Consider the following 20,501-nt stretch of genomic DNA (forward strand, 5'->3'; position numbering starts at 1 on the left):
GGACAAACAAATTAATTTGAGTTCCTTCCTCGTCATTAAACACATTTTCTTTGGGGTGGAATAGAACTCAGGAATTTTTTAACATAGTTCAACCATACAACCTTATTAGCATGGTCCAGGTTCATAGTATCCCTTAGTATCTGTCGATTTAGACCTGTACTGCTAATAGTCCATATGCGATGCCACAACAGAACAGGTTGCATTTTTATAATGTCTGTAACATAAGGGATACCCAGCTCGCTATGGCAGTTAAAGACCGAGGAACTTGCTGGAACAGCTAAAATAAACCGTAGGAAGGCATATTCTACACGTTGAATCATCGAGACATTATAAAAACCCCAAACTCTCGCCCCGTAAATCGCGATGCTTATGCATTTAGCTTGAAAAATTTTGAGGAAAGTTCCAGGGGGTCTTTTTCCCATTTTGTTAATAAAATTAACAAGAGCAGTGGTAGACTTCATAAATAGTAGACTCCTAATTTTCACCGCTCGGCCCCAAGAGCCCGTGTTTGCGAATAAAACACCCAAATAGGAGAAAGTATTGGTAGAAACTACCCTTTTGTCCCCCATTTGCAAGCTATTACATTTGCTTCTCCCTCTTCCACAAGTCATTATAAAAGTTTTTTTCATGTTTAGTTTCAGACCTAACCTGTCCATAAAAGAAGTATATAAAATAAGCGCTTTCCGGAGACCTAATTGCGTGCGGGCCATAAGTACTGCGTCATCCGCATAGAGGAGGGAAACTATCGGCCTTTTGTTGACATACGGGGGGTCCTGCACCGCTCCCTCCAGCTCATGTTCCAAGGCGTTAGTATATAGAGTAAAAAGGAACGGCGCAAGCACACAGCCTTGTCAAACTCCCCTATCCACAGTGAATGATGCGGTACATTCACCATTAGAGCCGTAACGCACCTTAGCGGTAGCCCCAGAATATAATTCTTTTAAAAACTGTATCAAAACCGGATCAACCTTAAGATTTGATAAAATACTCCCCATTTTGTTATGTTCCACACAGTCAAATGCGGCAGTTAAATCTACAAACGCCACATAAAGTTGTCCACCCTTTGCCTGTGTGTACTTCCCAATTAACATTTTCAGGTTCAGAGCTTGCTCAATTGTCCCCAGCCCTTGTCTAAAGCCGTATTGCACATCACTAATTATGTTGTTTTCATCAGCCTAAGATTGTAATTTGTTCAACACGACTCTTCCCATAACCTTCATTAAAGAATCGAGAAGGGATATTGGGCAATAACATGACGGATTTTCACTCTCTCCTTTTTTGAAGATCGGAACGATTACTGACTCTGACCATGTTGTTTGCTTGGAACATCCTAGTTCTCAGGGGTATCCAAAGCAATGGGGTGGACTTGAATAAGTTGATGGGAAGCCCATGAGGTCCAGGGGTCTTACCACCTCTACTTGCATTTAATGCCTCGGTCACTTCATCAAGGGAGATATGTAATTCAATGGGTGTGAAAGAAATCAGATTTTCTGACATGGGAGCTATTAGGTCAGAATTAAACTCTTCCTGTCCCGTGATGCTATAAAGCTTTGAGAAAAAGTCTATCCATGTTTTTTCGTCTATTGCGACTGCTAATGTCGCAACATCCTTAGTTTTAAAAAATGGCGCGTTTACTGCCCGCCAAAACAGGGAACAGTCTTTACTCAATGAAGCATCACGAAGTGCCACCCAGCCTAGATTTTTTAGCTCCTTCTTGCGGGTTTTACGCGCTTCATTGTCCAACTTTCTACACTCCCTAATCTCATCTGGGTCTCTCTCAATCCTGTGTAGAGCCTCTTTTAAGCATGAGTACAACTTTGTACAATTTGTATCAAACCACCCTTTATAGCGGTATCGATTACTTCTACGTTCTGCTTTGAACTTGCTTTGAACTATTGAGGTAATCTGGCTAAAAGCATTCAGAATAATATCATACGAGGAGTCTTCCTGCACGCAGGCTAAAATAAGGTCATAAGCCTTATAAATGATTTGCTTATTTAACTCGATCTGATTACAACTCTCCCAGCGCAAAGTTTATCCATTTTGGGTAGAAAGATGAACTCCCTGAGTCCCAACCAAATTATTATTCAATCGCTGAATCGGTGCATCTGGCAATACTAAATCAATACTTAGAGGCAAATGGTCACTCATCACATTTAAGTGTATTTTAAAGTTTGCTAGCCAGTTTGCATAGCAGTTTGGGGCAATAATAAAATCTATAATGGACCGACAGCCTCTACCCAAAAAGGTGTAATCAAAATCCACTCTGGGAGTACACAATCGGTTTACAAAACCGAAATCATGGAAAAACAATAATTCATTAAACTTTTCTCCCCGCTCAGAGTGTTCAAAATGTATTATTGGATCACCCTCCTCAATCTTTAAACCACATACACCTAACTCTGACTTAGGACATAGGTTAACGTTAAAATCCCCTCCCCAGATGATAATCATGTCTGTATCTTTAGGAGATCTCAATTTACCAATGTCGTCACTAAGCTGACTCAGAATATCCCCCAGATAACCCTTCTCAATATTGTTATAAAAATTTACCAGGGTTAGGAGACAATTCGAGCCAACTTGAATCAAACATATCTGGTAGTAATTCGCCGATTTTATCATAGAAATCTTTTGCACCGCCAATAAATTAGAAATGTAAATGCAAAGCCCCCCCTTGTGTCTGCCATGATTTGATTGGATTGCAGGCGTGTGGAGTGTCTCATAACCCTCAATGTGTAATTCATCTGCCAGCCAGGTCTCTTGAATACATAAGATGTCGACGCTGACAACAAAATCAAGCCAGTCTAAGTTATTTACTTTACTGAGTTTACTCCGAAGGCCAGCCACGTTCCAAAATAACACACTAATAGCCTTCTGAGTATTTGGATCATTGATGCTTATTGCTTCTGTGACGCTTTCAGTCTGACAGACCAGGTCAACCCCCTTACACTCATCACAGTTAAGGACATTGGGGTGGTTAGACTTTAATAGGCCGCTAGATCTAAACCTTCACCCATCATCCATTTCCTTTGTGGCCATACACTCCGTCCTGCCAGAGTTCCAACTCATGGTTGTGATCAGCCTATCAGGCTTGTGATCCTTTGGTTTATCATACTCATTATGAGTGGGCCTCTGGCCTTTCTTAGCCAGTCAGTCGTTCTCATCTAGCGTTTGCAAGATTTCAAATCTCCAGATTATAATTCCTTTGATAATTAGGCTGTGGTCTACGAAAAGATTCCTGTTGGCTCTTAAACCAACTGGGTCGATAAAAAAAACCTAGTGGGAAGATCTTTATACCTACTTCAGTAGTATCTACTTCCCCTACTCTAGTCAGCACTTCCCTAACCAAGGATGATGATCCAAGGGAGAGAACAACACAGTCACCCCTAAAGGCTTTATAACTTTTGCCCACCCAAGATACCCGCCTAATCATCTTAAATGCCCCAAACATTTCAGAAGTTACTCCCACTCTCTTCCTCAAACAATAGATAGTTTTATTTCTCAGTGTGTCCCATGTTTCAGATTCTCCTGACATAAGAACTGGAACATTTGCCAGGATTACTGTAAAGGGTGCTGCTGCCGGCAGAAGGTCAAGGTTATATACCTGACGTGGGCTTGATCCGGGTTGTAGGTCATTTGCTGTTGTGCCCCCCTGTTGGCTTGCTAGGGTTCTCATTCCTACTGTACGTAGATCTCCATCATTACTTATGGTTATTTTCTCAGTGACTATCGCAATTTTCTTTTGTGAGCCATCCCTATCCACAAGATTGCTAGCCTTTTCTAGGGGTTTGTTAGTTAAATTTGAGCTTTGGCAGCCAGTTATAATGGCTAAATTGCTTGGGGTGCTCTGATTGTGTGGACACTTGTTCGATGTGGTTAAGTTCTGGTTTATCGTAATCTTCTCTAGGCCTTTTTCAATCCGATCTAGTCTTTCTTCCAGGGTGCCTATACATGATTTAACGTAACTTGTTAACTCTATAAGTAGAATTTCCAGTTTGTTACTGTCACTTAGTGGTTGCGGACTGTTTCTAGTTTCAGGCCCTAAAGTACAATCATTGTCCTTTTGTTTCAGATCATGGCATTATTTCCCCTGTTTTTTGGCCAAAGTGCTATTGGGGAGGCTATTAACAATGGGAACATTATGAGGGTCTCTCTGACCGTTAGCGATAGGCTTTGGTAGCTTTAAATTACGCTGCCTCTTTGGGGGGGGGTAAAGTGTCAGAATCCTGATCGCTAACAGGAAATTCCTCAATAGCATTGTTCATCAATTTGATGCAGCCATTTCCATTTATCATTATGCTCGAGGTTTCTAATAAGTGACTCTCCCCAACCCCCTTGAATGATGTACTTTTTTCTTGGCTATTCCCGGTTTGGCCGGTTTGGCCCTGCGCTTCCACACTTAGTGACTCCTCAACTGATGAAATTTGTTTTTCTATGACACCCACTGCACCCGTAAGGTAGTTTAACAAAGTCATTTTCACATCTTTTGGATTACTAGAGTGTTTATCAGACTTGGCACAAAGGGATTTCCTTTTCCCCATTTCCGCCTTCCGACTTCAAGATTATGGACTGAGGTTAGGTTCCGGATACAAGTAATATGTCTTGATTTAAATCTTAAAGAATAACACAGTACCTTCTGGAGTTGTGATTGAATACCTCGCTCAGTTCTGATGGTAACTGAAAGGGGAATGGCCCAGCCCAGCCTCGTCCGGACTTGAACGGGCGCAGACGGGCACAGCCTGGGCACACCTGTGTGGGTCCCGCGCTGCAGGAGGGCTGCTCGTGTTTTGAAGGGCCCTGGCGCTGTGCTGATGCATACTGCGCGCGACACCCGGTGCCTGCTGGGGGCTGTAATCCTCAGGATGCCGTTCCCCTCACGGCCAATTAAGTGGTGAGCAGTGGTGAGCCGTTCCCCTCACGGCTAAGGTGGCAACAGTAATAAGGAAAAAAGCTGTTCCCCTCACGGCTGTTACAACGAGCTGCAAAGCGTGTCCTGCGCTGTGGGAGGGCTGCTTGCGTTTTGAAGGGCCCTGGCGCTGTGCTGACGCGTACTGCGTGCGACACCCGGTGCCTGCTGGGGGCTGCAATCCTCAGGATGCCGTTCCCCTCACGGCCGATGAAGTGGTGATCAGTGGTGAGCCGTTCTCCTCGCGGCTAAGGTGGCAACAGTAATAAGGAAAAAAGCCGTTCCCCTCACAGCTGTTACAACGAGCTGCAAAGCGCGTCCCGTGCTGCGGGAGGGCTGCTCGCGTTTTGAAGGGCCCTGGCACTGTACTGACGCGTACTGCGCGCGACACCCGGTGCCTGCTGGGGGCTGTAATCCTCAGGATGCAATTCCCCTCTCGGCCAATGAAGTGGTGAGCAGTGGTGAGCCGTTCCCCTCACGGCTAAGGTGGCAACAGTAATAAGGAAAAAAGCCGCTCCCCTCAAAGCTGTTACAACGAGCTGCAAAGCGCGTTCCTATATTCAAAATGCAATATATCGGCCTGCAGTAAAAGTACAAATTTGGTATTACAAAAACAAGAAGGGAAAAGGGTCTTGAGTTACTTTTAGTGTGTAGATTATTACATAAAGTACACAATGAAGTAACTTCATGCACAACAAACAACAACAAAATCACTCAGTCAGCATCCAATGCATGGTATCATTCAGTACCTGTTCCTTCTCATCTTCAGTTAATGGGCAGTCTCTCTCGGATCACAAAGGAGGATAGCTATAGTAGTCATCATCAATCATGTTCCACTTATTTTGGAGGGACTTGGAAATATTTTTTCTTTTTTCTTCTATTTTGCATCATCCAATCATCATCTGACTTCTTGAGGGCAATGGATTTAGGGAGATTCAGGAGGATGGAGGAGCAGGATTTTGAGGAGTGTACTGTGATATGCAGCCAGCCAAAACTTGTATATGGCAATAAAACAATTAGAAGACAGTGGTGATGGATTTGTTGTGATTCAAAGTTTCTAACCAGAAAGACAGATACACCATTAAAAGAAAATAAGTGAGGAAGACAGTAAGAACTGGAAGTGCAAGCCTAATTGTCAGGGAAGTATAGCTCGTCCTCAAACTCTGGGGGTTCAACCAGAAGTAGGTAATCATCATCTAACACACCAGTTCTGTCACCTGAGCAGGTGTCCTCATCTTCCTCCCTTGATTCATGTATTGTGTAATTCGGTGGTATTAAGTGCTGATTAATTTTGATCATTGTTAACCTCTCCACGTTTTTGGGTGAGAGACTGGTCCTTCTCACTGTTACAATGGAACCAGCAGCACTGAAAACATGTTCCAAAGAGACACTTGCGACAGGGCAAGCCAGATAGTTTATCGCCAGCCTTCTGAGCACTGGCCATTGGGCCCTTTTCCCATACCAATACCTCAATGGGTTTTGATCAATGTACACCTCTGTTGGGTTGTCCAGATAGGCCTGGACCATCCGCTCAATGTTCAGGGGTGCAAAACTTTTTTCGGGCTCTTTTCTTGTTGCATCAGCACTGGACTTACCAATGCCTTGCTGTAAATACCAATCCTGTAACTATTTTACTGGGCCTGAAGATACAGCTCTTGCTGTTGTAGATTGTGTTGGTGAGTGTTCTGAGCCAAACGCACTGCGCTAAGGCTCCCAAGTTGAACTTGACGCCGGATGCCTTGCTGCAGTACTTGTTGTGGGTTTATCTAGCGGGCTTTTAATTAGCAGCAGTTAATTTTCCAACTTACTCGCTGACTCAGCTATCCACGTTTTGTACCGGGCAACATCCATTTCTGAAAAAGGAATTAATGTCTTCAGTGCCCATTTTGTTCGTGGATCCAGAATTGTGGCACAAATGTAATGTTTTTGTGACAAAATCTTATTTTTCACCCTTGTATTGTCAGCTAAGCGACGAGCTAAGCTCTGCACCGACTCATATGCTTCTTTATTTTCCTCTACATCTTTGTATGCTTCTGACACCTCCTTCAGCTGATGCTCTAGCATTTGTAACAATGGGATAGCTTGGCCCATAGTACAGTCCTCCTTGCTGACTTCACGTGTGAAGACCTCGAAAGGAAGAAGCATCTCAGTCAGGCATTTAACCAGGCACCATTGTTCCATCTGAAGGCTCATGCCTTTCACAGTAGCATCCCCTCTTCACATGACATATTCACTGAGTGGCCTGTACTGCTCAAACAGACGGTCAAGCATGTAATAAGTTGAGTTTCAACGTGTTGCCACCTCCTGGACTAGTGCTTTGACTGGCATTCTATAGTCACGTTGAATGATCCTCAGCTGCTTCCAAGCTTTAAAAGAATGGCTGAAATGAGTGCATATTCTTCTGCAGATGGTCAATAAGTTCATGACTATGTCTTCTTTCTTCAGAAAGTCTTGAACAATAATGTTAATGCAGTGCGCCAAACACGGAACCCTGTAAGAGGAACCAAGCTCCATGGCCTTAAGTACATTACTGCCATTATCCGTGGAAACAAAACCAATCTTAAGCCCTCTTGGGCGCAGCCATTCAAAAACCTTGCTCTGAAACTCTTCCAATATGTTTACAGCAGTATGAGATTTCTCCATGGTGAACACGGATACAGTTGCATGTTTCCGAGTAGCTTTAAAAATCTCAGCTGCGTCAACAGCCCCTTCAGATAGCTTATCTCTAACCCCCGCAAGTGAGACCCAGTGTGCAGTGATGCACATGTAATCAGTGGCTTGGCAACTGGTCCACATGTCTGTTGTAAGGTGGATATTGTGAACAGTACTCTGCTGCAAATCTTGTCCAACCAATTCCAGCACATCAGGATATAGTGCTGGAACAACAACTCTTGCAAAATAGGACCGGCTGGGAACCTTCCATTTAGGGCAGATGGTTGTCACAAATTCAAGGAAACCCACCCCTTCCACAAATGAAAAAGGGAGAAGGTCCAGCACTAACATTTTAGCCAGCTTAGTATTGTACTACCGTGCCGTTGGGTGGTTGCGTTGGTACTGCCCCTCCAACCTAAGCATGTTGTCAATGGTAGTCTGGATTATTTTGCTATGTGGTGCAGTTTTCTTCAACCCAGTTAGGCTCAATGACGCGCTCTGTTTCATAATCATTGCAGTACTACTTGGTCGCCTTGGTGTCTCAGCCTGACTCAGACTCTTACTGCAGTGCCACTGAGATGTTGCTGAGGAGGATGTGGGCGGTACTACTACACTACTGGGGACAGGGCTAAAATTGTCTCCCTCTTGTTCACCTTCCACTGCGATAATATCGTCCCCCTATTCTTCATGCCCAACAACAATGGGTTGAGTTTTACTTTGTTCTAAGTGAAGTAGGTGAGCCTCCCACACGATAGTGTGGTGTATTTTGAGATGACTTGTTTGGCCTCCGGTACCATAGTTTGTACCAAGCTTACCCCGCCGAACAGCATGTTGACAAATTGAGCATATAGCAATGTTCTCCTCCTTACTGCTGACCGAAACGAAGTCCCAAAATGGGGAGGAAAACTTTCTGGTGCTGCTGGATGTGCCACTTTCAATACCAGATGAACTGGAGGGTGTGCTTGGAATGTGACTCTGAGCAGCTACACTGCAACTTCTACCACTACCTACTGAGGTGGTGGTTGAGCTGGATGTAGGTCCCTGCCTTTCCTTTGCAAATGAAAATATGGAAGCTGGAGGTCGTGGTGGTGTTACCTGTGTTGGTGGTATCCGTGCTACATCCCTTGCAGCCATTTTGGATAGGGTAATAATGTTGGTCTCCATATCCTTTGGGCCGGGAGTGATGTCCGTGATGATTGGCTCGTCATCATCATTATCTTCCTCTTGTACATCTACCTCCATAACTCTAAGGCTTTCTGGAACCTTCCTTTTCACTAGCCTTGTCTTGTGGCGTGCATCACTCTCAGACTGAGCTGGTGGCTTCCAAGTGGCATCAAGATCATCAGAAGCGGGGCTTGAAGAAGATGACGAAATAACCCTCCTTTTCCTTGCTGGGGGTCTGGAAGACAATGGATCTTCTGAAATAGTGGCTTGCCCCTCTTTGTCTGCAGGAAGCTTGATTTCCTGAAATGCCCCTACTTCAGGAGGAACAACTACTATTGCGGGCTGTTGTTGTGGCTGTTCTTGCGGCTGCTGCTGTTCTTGCGGCTGCTGCGGTTCTTGCGGCTGCTGATGTTCTTGCGGCTGCTGCGGTTCTTGCGGCTGCTACGGTTCTTGCGGCTGCGCCTGCTGCTGCTGTTCTTGCAGCTGCGCCTGCTGCTGCAGACTTATCTGCTGAGTTTCGGCATGCGTTGATTGTGTACTTCTTTGCGATACTGACATTTCAACATCGCTGCTCATCAGTAAACTGGCTACCTCTGCGACACTCATGGGCTTGGGCCTAGGTTGGTGGGGTTGGCCCGCTGATGCGGATGTGCTGCTCCCAGCTTGGTTTCTTCAGAGGTCAGACAGGACGCAGGTGCACAAGTTGCAGAGATGTCTGTGGTCACAGTTGGACGTGATGTGGTGCGCAGCAGGACTTCTGTCTGGCAGTACAATGGATGATGTTGATAGTTACCTCCTCCTGTGTCTTTTTGTGCACCTAAAAGCAAATAAGCCAGGAGAAGAACATCAGTGAAATGTTGCATTTGTTGTTGTGGTTCAATTACTACTAGTACAAACAAAAAAATAGAAGATATAGTGTAGCCATTTGTGAGACTTTGGCAACAAGGGCTATGGTATACTACTTACTGTGTACAGTATACACACACTACACTCTAAGGAAGGATAGGAAAGAATAAGAACAACCACAAAAATACAAATGTAATGGAAGGGAGCTGCTGCTGGCAAAGGGGATGGATGGAAGCAGTAAGCCAATAGGAAAACCATGCAGGCCCATATTAACTCCCACCAGAAAAGGCCACAAGCCACATGGACACTCACAAGCAACAAGCAGGAGGCCTGGGAAACAATGAACTGCTAAAAGGTCTATAAAAGAAGCCAGGCAAAAGATGCATGCTACACCACACTGCTGTGCCTTTTGAATGCAATAAAATGCAAAAACGAAATTCCACAGGGCAAAACAAGGTCTGCAGGGTGCACACCAACACACCAGGCACACACAACAAAGGCATTTATTTAACACACACCCAAAAACAGAAATCCCCCCCCCAAAACACATTTTCCAACTCAATCCAATGCCATCCATGCCCTAAATGATGTTTAAATTCAACAGGACACACAGATAAACACTTGATTAATGCACTTGTGGCTACCTGCTCTGAGCCTACTGGATGAAGGCAGGCCCGTGGGCAGACAAGGCCACACAAGCTTGCAGGCCTAGGCTTCAAAATGGCCGCCAGCCACATGGCCAGGCCCACCCAACTACAAGAAACAGAAGACAGACAATGCAGGCCTGTTGCAAAAAACACACTGCCTGCCTTCAAAATGGCTGCCAGCCTCATGGCCAGGCCCACAACAAGAAGCCTAGGCCACAAAGCAATACCATGGAGGCCTATATATGGCAAAAGCAGCACACTAATAACTCCCACCAGAAAAGGCCCACAGCCACATGGACACTTGCAAATCACAAGCAACAAGCTGGAGGCCTGGCAATCAATGAACTGCCAAAAGGCCTATAAAGAAGCAGGGCAAAAGATGCATGCTAAACCACACTGCTGTGCCTTTTTAATGCAATAAAATGCAAAAACGAAAATCCACAGGGCAAAACAAGGTCTGCAGGGTGCACACCAACACACCAGGCACACACAACAAAGGCATTTCTTTAACAAACCCCCAAAAACAGAAATCCCCCCCAAAAACCACATTTTCCAACTCAATCCCCCAACAATTTAGAAAAAAGAAAGATAAGTACCAAAATTGTAGTTGCAGCAACTGCAATGCCCCCAATCAAACAGACACAACACCAACTTACTTGTAAAATGTCAAATTCAAAAGTCCTCAAATCCAATGATAATGATGCAGCAGACACAAAGAGTGATCCTTCCAGCTGAAATCCAAAGGCGGAATGAACAGGAGATGGACAAAGCACTGGGAGGAGCCTGATGGACAGGAACAGGAAGTTGGAGAATCTGTGGCACTTCCTCCCTCTCCCCCAAAAGGTTTTTTTTTTTAAAAGGACTCCTTGCTCAAAAAAGGACAGCCAAATGTCAATCAGAGGAGTTTTTTCCATCCAAATCATCATTTAGAGAAGGTGTTATGCAGTTAGAGTTAATATTCTTTTCCAAATCGAAAATTTGGTGTGTTCGCGATCGCGACCTTCACCACACTTCCACCGGATGTCGATGGCGCGTCCAAAATGACGTGTTTGCGATCTCATGGTCTTTGTCGTGGTAGAGATTGACGTGTTTGCGACCTCACGCTCTCTCTCGCGCTGGAAAATGATGTGTTTGCGATCGCAGACTCTCGCGGTGTCTGATGCGAGGAGAATGACGTGATCGCGATCGTGAACACTCACAGGATAGCACGACTGGCTATCAACATCTCGTGGCACACGCGAACGGATTGGAAAACTCGTCGGCGAACGCAGGGATCCCGGTAAGGCGATCGCGCGCGCAAGAATGCATTTTCAAAGCGCGAACATGAAAAAATCTTTGCAACGCAGGAAATAAGCAGAAATTTTTGCATTTCGCACTTGCTGTGGAATGTGAAAATGTCAAAATATCGCAATTCCGCGAGCGGAACGGAATTTGACGCCCACCTTTACCACTCTTCTCCATGGTGTGATGAAAATGTATGGCATGATACGTGTTGAAATGGCCAATAAAATTAATTTAATTTTTTTTAGTAATGCCCGCCATCGACCACGCATGTCTGTGAGAGGCAGAAGCCATGGCCCGAATGTCCTCCAGGTGCCGTAGCAGTACGTTAGGAGAAAACGCAGTCTGAGTATTATACATATAAGATCGGGGTAGTAGTGGCCCAGAAAAGGTGTTTATCGCACCTCGTAATAGTATAGTTACTGAAGATAGTTTTAAAGTGGGAAACACAACACAAATATGCCCAATGTATATGAAAAGCAGAGGTGCTACTGCAGTTACGGCACCCTACTACCCAAGGCTGCACCTACACATTAACCAAGTTAATGTGTGAACTATATATGTATAGAGGAACTAAAAAAGCACTCTCCAAAAAGAAGTCACCACATCCAAAACAGTGATGAATAATCATTCACAAGACAAAATACATTATGCCATTCTTATAGATTTAATTATTAAAGTTTAGTCCAGAATCATAAGTCATCCTGATCCATAAATGAAAAACTATTTTTGGACTTTCGCCACAATGGCATGGATACGTTCAGAAATTAATCAGTTTCCACAAAGAACACAGTTCTGTTTTCATTTGAAGTTGGGTTATTTTGGAAAAACACAGCATCCAGAAAGAACCCAGCCAAATCTTGTTTCGTCAATCCTGAATTTTTCAAGGCAGATAGGGAGACACGCAATCAGTGTAGTATAAATTCTTCAAATCGCTGTCACACTAGCTCCATCCGTAAACATCCTAGAGTTCCAAAATATATTCACTGTTAAGAACCCGGGGCACTCCACATTCTATTTCTATAGAAGGAGATGGGCTGGATGGTTGTTCGCTATTACAAGAAACGCATGGTAAGTGCTTTAGACTGCCTGTATCTCAGGTGCGGGCCCTGGTTTCCCCACATCCATCGGTCAAGCGCCAGGGGAGTGTTGTGTATCGGCCACAGGAGAAGCACCCTTTCAGGTGCCGGGGAGCGAGTGTGCCCATGCCCCAGCCTGCTGCCTGTACTGACGTGGAGAATCGAGTCTACTTTCCCACCAGCTGGGGCATTGTGGTAAGCACGGTCCCCCTTCTGACAAGGAGGGATGTGACATACACTGCTGAAGGGAGAAGGGACATCCCATGGCCAAATCTCCCTGTCTGGGACTCTGCTAATGGCCATCAAGCACCCCTCAGCGTGGCCTTCCCCCTCCTCTTGTGCATGCTGGTGGAGTGATGCTGGAGGAAGCCTACACTGGAGGACCAACATCGCTGGCACTTCTGAGCCATTTGCCTTGAAGCTGCGGTGAAGAGACCAGTACTTCCTTCACGGGCTGCTTAGCCTGTTTCAATGAGGCAGCCTTCATTGTGGTAGCTGCACTGCGGGGTTGCAGGCAGCCACCAAGGTCTGCGCAAGGCAGGGGTCCCAGCTATGTCTCCCCTCTTGATTTCTACCTTTGAGGGCATGGTACCCTAGGTTTGGAGAACAGGGTGAGCCCGAGGAGGGCCCCCGACTAGGAACTTGCTGCCTGTGGAGAACCATCCCTGGAATTACCTATACATTGTGCCATTTATCGGATACTAGGTATTAGAAGCCCAGGAGTGCTGGGCCCTCCTTTGTATGGTAATTCTTATGTCTGTGTTCTCTTCTCTACCACCTGCATTGTATGCCCTGATGTTCTTAAGTATGTCGTTTCGTGCCTTGCAGTGACTGTGTAACGAGTATTACTGCAGGATCTCCATATGGTGTACAGTATTGCTGTTTTGGTGACTTGTGCAACCTCTAAGGCTATACTTTATTTCACTAACAGTGATGTTGTGACAATTGCCGAGTTGGCAAAGCGTTATTGTAATATATGTATGTTGGATTTTTGTCGTTTTAGTCTTGTTTGGTTTTGATAAAGATACTTTTTTTTCTAAACTGGTGTGGTGTCCATTTGTAGTGTTTTCACTGTGGTACTGTATGTTTGTGTACAAATACTTTACACATTGCCTTTGGGATAAGCCTGTCTGCTCGTGCAAAGCTACGAAGGGGGAGAGCAGGGGTTATCTGAAGTGTTTAACTCCCTGATACTGACTAGAAGGAAGGGTCCCTACTTGGACAGGAAGCAAGCCACTGCCAACTAGAGACCCCCATTTCGAATGAGAGGGGATCCCTGCCTCATGCTGCGCTCCACAATGAATTGAGGAGGAACACAGTCTTCGGTTTTGACCCTGCCCAGTGGGTTGTGTATAGATGATAGATCCATTTAATGTATCCAGGACCCAGAACTTTCCTGACCAAATCCATAAACAGGTAGTGTCACTCGAGATAGTCAAAGGCCTTTTGCATGTTGATTGATACCACCACTGGAAAGTCCTCCACATAACTGTGATTTACAAGGACCTGAAATAGTATCCTAATGTTAATCAAATTGCTCCTGTGCTGAATAAATCCACAATGGTCAGGATGGAGAAACAACTGTAACCAGGGAATTAAACAATTTGCAAGTAACTTATTTAATATCTAATCATTGGCATTGAGAATAGGAAGTGGGAGTAAGAGGCCATGTCCAGTGGGTTGAAATTATGTTTCAGTAACGGTACTAAGAGTGCCTCACTAATGGTGGGGGAAAGCCCATTCCTCTCCAAAGTCTCCATACAGAGCATGCAGCCGAGGCACCAGAAGGGTCTCATACACAACATAAACATTAGAAAGGAGGTTGCCTGTACCAGGAATTTGTCTTGGGATGAGTTCCTTAATTGCTACATTTGGCTCTGCCAGGGCGATTGGTGCATCAATGGACTCAACCTGCTGATGAGTAAAAGCAACCAGCAAGAAGCTATCCAGATAGTTTGCAACTTCTTGTGTGGTGGCCATATTATGAGCAGCATATAAGTCTTCATAATAGGCATACAGTATATCATTGATCTGAGCTTGAGTGTTAACTATATCCCCAGACAAGGAAAGAATGATCATAATGGGATATTGGGGTCATTCACTTTGTTAAAATTGAACCAGCAAATGGTTGGCTTTATCAGATTCAATGTGTCATACTTCATATACTGCCAATAGTCATGCAAGTACATATGGCCAATAATGTCAGTGTATGTTCTCTTGGATTTGTAAATTAATGTCTTAATTCAATCCAGCTTAGTGTCACTTATTACTAGTTACCTGGTGTCAGTTTGGAGTCCAAAGGCACCCCTGGACAGAGTTCTGCTCATTTTGTAGTAAGTATTCACACATGTTCCTCATAGAAATAACTTGAAGGCATCCCATTCTGTCCTTGTGGAAATCACTATCCCTGTATTCTCATCAAAATAAAGAATCCTATGTCTTAATCTCTTCCTGAACTAATGTCTTCCTGAAATGGAGTATCAAGTAAGGCCCTAGGTTTGAGTTGCCATGTAGGAATGCGGAGTAGATAACCCCAATGTAATTGCAGTAAGACTGGGTTATCATCTGAGGTAATTCAACGTAAATGTTCAGTATATTGTGCTACCCCCTAAAGGTTAGCAGAACCAAAAAACTACCAGTTGTGAATGTGGATCATGAACTGGAGAGTAATGTATATATTCCTTATTCAAAGGCTGGTGTTCCCGCCATACATCATAGAGCCTCCATTGGCGCATCCAGAAGCTAACCCTCGATACCCTGGTTACTTACTTGTGCACCAGATAATGGGGTCGGAGTCTGTCCTGTATTAGGGAAAAAACACATAGCCTCCTGCCCAAAGAGAAGGTGTGTCAATCTGAACTGTGAAGGAGGGTGTTAGGCTGTCCAAAAACTCTAGCTACGCAGAGGGGCATAGGTGGGGGCTATTGTCAAAGGCTTGCTATCAAGGTTTACATTAATGTCCACAAACTAACCTTCTGTATCAAAGTCCATATGCCGTAGGAGACACTAGTTCACACCCAAATCAAGGTGCCACATGCATAGGACAAAAAGGAGGTGAAGAAAGCCTGTCCCTTCCATCTTTTCTGTAATCTAACCTCTTCTTGATTTAAGTGTGTCTCCTGCAAACATGCAATGTCAGTGCCCTGCCTACAAATATATAAAAAGTCCTTTGTCTTTTAGCCATGATCCCCATTCCACACATGTTCCAGGACAATATCTCATAATGATCACCAGTCATAGAAGCAAGTATAAACTTAGGCACTTATCAATTTTAAATTGACGGAAAGCGACAAACTCGACAGCTGACTCTGATGTAGAAATCTCATAAGATACACCTGCTTCATTATAACTATAAACAAATAAATATATAATTGTAACTCCTACCCCTGGAACTTGTTCAGAATCACCCATGTCCTACCCAGTAACTTAGTAAACAATTGTTTCTTCTTGAGACACTGGAACCCTCTTAGGGTAATGATGCTTCAGGGTTCGCAACTGAAGAAGGGAACACACCTCCAGATCACCTCAATTCAGGTGCAGTCCTTGTGTTATTCAGAGCTCTCCGTGGTCTCACTGTAATTAGAGTATAAAGGAATTGAGGGTACCTCCCTTTCACTCTTCCACACAATGTGCATTCAAGATGAACATACATATGTTGGGAAAAAACACAGAAAGTTCATATCAAGTCCACAGCAGACATAGGAGTGGCCCTTGGGAGCCCCAACACTGTACTCTCCCACCTCATGTGCAACAGAGGTGCTCTTCATGTCATGCTTAAAGCCATGGGATATGAGTTCTCACAGAGTTATTACACCCTGATCTCCAAAGCATTCTGACACTCAGTCTCAGCCTGTTCCGGGGAGGATTTCAAAAGAACAGTGGGTCTCAGTTTCCTACTATGAGGGTGGGATCTGAGAGTGCAACACGAAGAGGGCGGAACACCCCCATCAGATTCCTTTTTATGAATCCATTCTCTAGCCTAGGATAGATCAGTAAAAACAGGGATTCAGTGCCATCTAAAATCTTAAGTTTTGCAGGGAACAAGCATATTTAACTTCATGGAGCCTGTTGCGCTGCTGTTAGATGGCAGTCTTATAATATACTAAAAAGCACTGTACAGCCAGCTCGAGAATCAAAGTACAATCACAATAGTTAAGGGATTTAGCTACCACTGGTTTCAGGTTTCTGCCTTTAGGCCACCTCCCGATGGAGGTGGCTTACAGGAAACACTATGTGCCCATTTGGCAAACAAGAAATTGATAGCTTCCCAGATATGATGACCTGAGACAGTAGCTAATGTTCAAGAAAGATATGCATTGAGGAACCTTCAATCTTTTCGGGAAGGCCAGTGATTCTCCCCTTATTTCTTTGTGATCTTCCCTCTGAATCCTGTGCCCTGTATACCAAGAAGTGAATGTGTTCAATTATATCACTTATCTGGAGCTTAAAACCTACTAAGAAAAGTTGGAACTCAGCAAGAGCTGCTTCAATATCTTTTACCCTGTGAAATTCTTTTGTGCTGGTCAGCACACAAAACGGACAAATCAACAGCAACCATGTCTATTTTAAATTAATGTGCCTTGCGGGTATATTTAATAGCTGCAAGGATAACATCCAGCTTGTTTCGTGATGATCGTAGTGGCAGAATCATGGCTGGACCCTCATTGTTTCCAAGGTTAGGGCAGATTTCATAACTGAGCCACTGAAGAGTGTTTTCACCTTACTAATGGTGTACACATGCAAAGTCAAATGGCAGATCCAACGAACGACTGAGTCAGAGGGCCATACCTCAATGAGTGACAAGAAACAACATAACCCACCGTTTACACAACTAAGACCCTTTGGTATAGTAGGGCCAAGAATTGCTTTCAGTTTTGGCATGATGAGTAAGAGAGGAACCATGTAACCAAAGTCACCTAAGAATATGTGGTACTCGACAGGTAATAGTCATCTGAGTATAGAAGGAACTAGGTATATATATATATATATATATATATATATATATATATATATATATAAACCAAGATCCTCCTTTCTGGTGTCCTCAATCGCGAATTTGTTCATGGGGGCGTGGGAGGAAGAGATCCTAGTGAGACCTGATCTGCATGAATCATTCACCAGAGTCATAGTGTGGCTTAGATATATCGATGACATTTTTTTAGTATGGCAAGGTGAAGAAAGAGAAGCTGTACTTTTCATTGATAAACTAAACCACAACAATAAAAACATCACACTAACAAGCACCATCAGCAAAGAAAAGGTTGAATACCTAGATACATGTGTTCAGGTGAAAAACAACACAGTACATACAATCTTATATCGTAAGAGTACTGCTGGCAATACTTTGCTTCATGCTCTGAGTAGCCACCGTGATAACTTAAAGTGGAATATTCCATATGGAGAACTACTCAGGGCCAAAAGAAATTGTAGCTTATTATCGGACTACCAGAAAGAAGAGAGAACAATGATGGAAAGATTTAAAGCAAGAGGGTATCCATCATGGGTTCTTAAAAAAGCTACGGAAAGAATCAAGTCAGTTGAAAGATCTAGTACTCTGGTGACTCCAGAAAACGTTACCACACAAAAGGAAGAAGAGGATAAAACTAGATTGATTATGACATTCAACGGGCATTCTACCCAAGTCCGTAAGATTGTACAACGTCACTGGGAAATCCTGAGAAATGACACCATCATAGGTAGTAATTTACCAACACAACCTATGATCACATACAGGAAGGGACGCAGTTTCAGGGACACTCTTGTACATAGTGATCTCAATTTCAATCTTGAGATGAGAGGTATTGATTTACCAGGCTTTTTCCTAAGTGGCCATTATAATGCCTGTAGAAACAGCAAAATGGTGAAAGAATATATGAACACCAGCACCAATACCATGATCAGTATCTCACAATTTCTGACATGTACCAGCAATTTTGTTATCTATGTTTTAGAGTGTCCATGTAAACTCCGATATGTTGGCAGCACCGTTCATATGGCAAAAAAACGTGTGCTGGAACATATGCGGGCTATCACAAATAAGGATAAACAATATCCTATTGCCCGTCATTTCTCAAGTCATCATTTCTCAGATTGCTCAAAACTTATGTACTATGCCATTGAACAGATTACACCCAAAATCAGAGGAGGAAACAGGTTGTTAAGACTAAGACAGCGTGAATCAAGACACATAATAAGTATGTGCACTCTGTTTCCAAATGGCCATAATCTTGATGAAGAAATGGCAATACATTAGGCCTGGGCGAAGCACTACGCTCCGCTCGCGTAGTTTGCGAAGTTTGCGCTACTTCGCACTACGCGAACTGCACGTAGCACAGTGCGAACACGCGTAGCATAGTGTTGCGTAGTGCTGCGGTCATTTTTTGCATGCTCGCGGTCCTCAACGTCAAGTTGGCGACCGCGAGCAAGCAAAATGACATCCCGGCGAGACTTTTTCCTTGTTCGCGATCAGCAACTGCAAGTTGGCGATCGCGAGCATGGAAAATAAACCTCCCGGCGAGATTCCCAGCGCGAGGAGGTCAGGTTTCTCATTGCGAGTGGTCGCGTATGCTCGCGACCGCTTGCGATGAGAAACTACCAGTTCGCGTTGAGAAAGCTGAAGCTCGAGTAAAAATCTACTCGAGCAGCAGAAAACTACAGCTCGCACTGTGCAAGATGCCATTTTCAATGATTGCACAGTGCCGGTTGCTTGTCCGCACTGTGCAATCATTGAAAACAACATCTTGCACAGTGCGAACATGTTACTACGCAGTTCGCGAAGTGCTACGCGTAGCTCGCGTAGTGCGAACTTCACTTTGCGTAGCTTCGCGAAGTGCTACTTCGCGAACTACGCCCACCCTTACAATACATCTGTATAATGAATGAGTGTGTTTTGCATTATTAACTGTTTGATATTTATATTCTCATATATTCTTTTATGTGTTATCTTCTTAACAGGAAGAAAAAGAAAGGGTGTTTTTGGCTGACCCAGATTGAGATCCACAAACCTCCCCCCCCCTTTCTTCTTCAGATCATCCGACGTTTCTTTGTGTAAGATAAATCAATATGGTTATTTATAGTTTGAACACAAGAAGGTGAAATAAGGGAAGAATGTGACACCTTGCAGAAATAATCGAGAATGACATCAGAGAAAATTTTAAAAAAATTTATGATTACCCACTAATCAGGGTACAATTGAAGTAATAAAATCCATTGTGAGATAACAGGATATGACAAATCACGTTACCGGTTAAAATTTACATACTGACTCGATATCAACCCACTAGCAAGGGGAATTAAACTTTGGTAATAAGAGGCTAATAATACAACAAGGAAACGACTGTCTATTTTAACATCATTCTACACCTGCCACTAAATTTGTGTTAGGAAACAAAAACACGAAAGCTTTGTGAAATGTGGGTAAACTATTTCCCCGGTAATCACATTCCAAATATTTCTTTGGGATTTTGAATAAAACTTTATCAAGAACTGAACAATCGCCTATATGCATTTACGTGATGGATGATAATATATACGGTGTAATTGACACTTTTATATAAATGCATAGAATTCTATTTACATATATAGATGGGCAAATGTTAAGAATTCTACAATGAAAAATGAAACGAGTAAGTTTTGTTAAATGTGGATAATTGTCTCCCCTATGTTCATAAAAACGGTGTTGGTAATTCAAAACAAACCATACTTGACAACCTTGTCTGATGGGAACTCTCCTTATTGTACTATTTGTAACACAAGGTGAAGATAACATGATAATTTTGAAACGTGTTGCACATGTTAAGATGGCGCTTATTATGCATCCTTGTTTTCGATCCGATGTAACATCAATGGTGAAAGTCCTTTTTCAATTACCATGACAGACAAAAGTATGTAATGGTGTCTTTTGTATGTGTAACGTTGTGTGAACAA

General features: G+C 43.6%; 1 long non-coding RNA gene across 1 annotated transcript in view; it reads left to right on the forward strand.

Moving 5' to 3' along the window:
* LOC146863164 (uncharacterized) overlaps nucleotides 1-20,285 on the forward strand; it is a 223,267-nt gene extending 202,982 nt beyond the window's left edge. Inside the window, exon 4 of the long non-coding RNA XR_014978564.1 lies at nucleotides 19,530-20,285. This is a non-coding gene — a long non-coding RNA (uncharacterized LOC146863164). The remainder of the gene's footprint in view (nucleotides 1-19,529) is intronic.
* The last annotated feature ends 216 nt before the right edge of the window (nucleotides 20,286-20,501 follow it).

The sequence above is a fragment of the Triturus cristatus genome, chromosome 2_2, assembly GCF_964204655.1.
Source record: "Triturus cristatus chromosome 2_2, aTriCri1.1, whole genome shotgun sequence".
Classification (NCBI taxonomy): domain Eukaryota; kingdom Metazoa; phylum Chordata; class Amphibia; order Caudata; family Salamandridae; genus Triturus; species Triturus cristatus.